We start from the raw sequence: 3,745 nt of genomic DNA, 5'->3' as shown, positions 1-3,745 counted from the left end.
CCACTTTTTAAGGACCAGGTTCAGGTCTGAAGTCACTTTGTGGGGCTTACATAGTGGAAACCCCCCCATTAATGACCCCATTGTAGAAACTACACCCCTCAAGTTACTCAAAACTGATTTTACAAACTTTGTTAACGCTTTAGGTGTTCCACAAGAATTCAAGGAAAATGGAGATGAAATTTCAAAATTTCACTTTTTTGGCAGATTTTCCATTTTATAAAAAAAAATTCTTTAACACATTGAGGGTTAACAGCCAAACAAAACTCAACATTTATTACCCTGATTCTGCGGTTTACAGAAACACCCCACATGTGGTCGTAAACTGATGTAAGGGCGCACAGCAGGGCGCAGAAGGAAAGGAACGCCGTATGGTTTTTGGAAGGCAGATTTTCCTAAACTGGTTTTAGATGCCATGTCCCATTTAAAGCCCCCCCTGATGCACCCATACAGTAGAAACTCCCAAAAAGTGACCCTATTTTGGAAACTAGGGGATAAGGTGCCAGTTTTATTGGTACTATTTTGGGGTACATATGATTTTTAATTGCTCTATATAAAAAAAAATTGTGAGGCAAGGTAACTGAAAAATGGCTGTTTTGTCACATTTTTTTAATTTTTTTGCAAGATTCATCTGACAGGGTAGATCATGTGCTATTTTTATAGAGCAGGTTGTTACGGACGCAATGATATCAAATATGTCTACTTTGTTTGTTTGTTTGTTTCAGTTTTACATAATAAAGCAATTTTGAAAAAGAAATTATGTTTTTGTGTCTCCATTTTCTGAACGCCATATGTTTTTTATTTTTCTGCTGATCGTCTTGTGCAGGGGCTCGTTTTTTGCAGAAAGAGTTGAGGTTTTTATTGGTACCATTTTTGGGTACATAGGATTTTTTGATCATTCATTATTACACTTTATGGGGCAAGGTGACCAAAAAATGGTTTTGGAACAGTTTTTATTTATTTATTTTTACAGCGTTTATCTGAGGGGTTAGGTCACCTTGCCAGTTTTATAGAGCAGATCGTTACGGACGTGGCAATACCTAATATGTATACTTTTTCTTATTTATTTAAGTTTTACACAATAATAGCATTTCTGAAACCAAAAAAATGATGTTTTAGTGTCTCCATAGTCTGAGAGCCATCGATTTTTTTTTTTTTTGGGCGATTGTCTTAAATAGGGTATCATTTTTTGCGGTATGGGGTAACGGTTTGATTGGTACTGTTTTGGGGGTCATAAGCCTTTTTGATCGCTTGCTGTTGCACTTTTTGTGATGTAAGGTGACAAAAATGACTTTTTTTACATATTATTTTTTTTTTAATGGTGTTTATCGGACGGGGTCTATCATGTGATATATTTATAGAGACGGTCGTTACGGACGCGGTGATACCTAATATGTGTATTTTTTTTATATTTTTTTCATTTTTTATAGGAAAAAGCTATTTCTTTTTTTAATTTTAAATTTTAATTTATTTATTTATTTTTACTTTTATTATTTTCACTTTTTTTTTTATCAAGTCCCTCTTGGATCTTGAAGATCCAGTGGGGCTGATGGCTGTACTATACTTTGCAATGCTCTTGCATTGCAAAGTATAATACAATCAGATGCCCTGTAGGTGGCAACAGCGGACGCTTTTGCAAAGCGTACGGTTGCCATGGCAACCCTCGGGCGCTGCAAATTGCAGCGCAGCAGCCCCGATGGTGGAGAGAGGGAACCCCCTTCCTCTATTAACCCCATGGATGCCGCTGCCGCGGCATCTATGGGGTTACAGCAGAGTGTCAGCATAGAGCTGACACTCTCTGCTGATGGCGGCGGCTCAGGAATGGAGCCGCCGCCATCACACACAGCAGGGGGACCGCACGGCATGGGGGCATGGGGGCAGCGCTGGAAAGGGGGAAGCATTGAGGGGCCAGCATTGAGTGAGTCACGGCCAGCATTGAGGGGGCAGGAGGAATGTATGGGGCGGGGAGGGGGCGGACCGCAGGAGATAAGCAGCAGGATTCAGCGGCAGGCAGACACAAGGGGGGGCTTGAAGGGGCACACATGGGGGGCACAGATCGGGGAGGGGGGAGCACGAGGACACATTACCTGATTTCAGGCTCTGATCTGCAGAGCGCAGATCAGAGCCTGAAACCGGCATTTTTTCACTGCCGCATTCCGATTGGTTAGTCTGCACAGACTAACCAATCGGATCGATTGTCGGCAAAGGGCCACTCTGATTGGTCCCTTGCCGGCATTACTGAACTGTATGCTGTCCGTGACAGCAGCAGGACAGGGGCAGAAACTTTAATCCAAGCGCTTTGCAGCGCTTGGATTAAAGAGCTGGCTTGACGTCTATATACGTGGTAGCTGCACGGGGTATGTGCAGCTATCACGTATATATACAGATTGCGGTCGGGAAGGGGTTAAATTTGGTCTCTTTTTCTCATGCCCCCTCTCCGGCCTGGAACCCTGATTCCCCGCCACCCGTAATCACCATGGTAGGCGCATAAAAGGACATCGAAAGTTGATAGAGCAGATATCAAATTGGATCGTGAACATCACATCACATGCGACATGGTGGGGCAGTATGTGTGCACACGCCTACATGAACTGACTGATGGGTCTGCCCCTGCAACTTCTGGGTCTTCAAATTGGGCACATGGCCTGAGCTTGCCCTTTACCCCTTGGAGGTGCTGGCCTGCTCTGCAGCCAGTGTATTGTCTGAACGCGTGTTTAGCATGACTGGAGGGGGTTATCACAGGTTATATTTCCCAATGTTTTGGGGTGTACCCTAATTTTAAAAATAAAATTTAAAACCAAAAACCAGTGTAGGCTACCTCCTCCTCCACCGCCGCTTCCACCGCCTCTTCAACCTCCTACTCCATATGGACCTTGTCCTCCTAGATCAAGATTATTATTTTTTATTTTTACATATTTTATGTTATTTAAAGTCATTTCCCTATCCACATTTGTTTGCAGAACACTTGCCATGCTCTTAACCACATTTTGATGCCATTTGCAGCCCTCTAGCCCTTTCCATGACATTTTTACAGCCATTTTAGTGCTCAAAAGTTCAGGTCCCCGTTCGGGTGAAGTTCAGGTCCCGAACTCCAACTTTTTTCCGAAGTTCGGCCGAACCCGTCGAACGCGAACATCCACGTGTCCACTTAACTCTAATAATAACCATTAAAAATATATTTTTTATCAGTTGTTAGCATTATATATTTCTAAGTCATTGGAATATATGCCGAAGCTCTCAAGGTAAAAACATTGGTTAGCCATCCTAAAATATTATCTTGAATGTCCATGTCATGATCCAAAAGAGAAGCATGTCTTGTATTTATTTTTGACATATTAATGCATGTAAAAAGATCAGCGTTATTATATAATTCATGGAATTGAAGAAGGTTTTTGAACTTGTAGCTTGCACATTTTGCAACTACTGTAGTTAGAGGGGTGAACGTCTAATCCATTACCAGGTGTCCTTGGTCTACTCAAAAGCATTGTCAAGGTAGAGCCTGAGGTCTTTATTCAAAAAGAAAACGTCACCGCTGACAGCGAGTTATTCTTGGAGCTGTTTACATTGGGTCGATGTGTTTTAGAGAGAAAAGATCTAAACAATTAATCACTCTTGATATTTTCCCTCCCTTTCCTCCTCCGATCGAGCTCTTAGAGTATACACAAGCCTTGTAATCAGAGTGCAGTGTTATAAACAGAGACCCTACACGCTCCCACTCGGGACCACACAGGAGACTGGGGCCAAGTTG

General features: G+C 42.4%; 1 non-coding gene across 1 annotated transcript; it reads right to left on the bottom strand.

Annotated features, from left to right (window-relative positions):
* Positions 1–1,754: 1,754 nt before the first annotated feature.
* On the bottom strand, positions 1,755–1,840 carry LOC121006173. The gene has a single exon (XR_005780040.1). It is a non-coding gene; the product is annotated as a small nucleolar RNA SNORD71 (small nucleolar RNA).
* Positions 1,841–3,745: the final 1,905 nt, after the last annotated feature.

The sequence above is a fragment of the Bufo bufo genome, chromosome 6, assembly GCF_905171765.1.
Source record: "Bufo bufo chromosome 6, aBufBuf1.1, whole genome shotgun sequence".
NCBI classification, from domain to species: Eukaryota; Metazoa; Chordata; class Amphibia; order Anura; family Bufonidae; genus Bufo; species Bufo bufo.
Note: the sequence above shows the minus strand (reverse complement) of the source record. Positions and strands in the feature narration are given on the sequence as shown.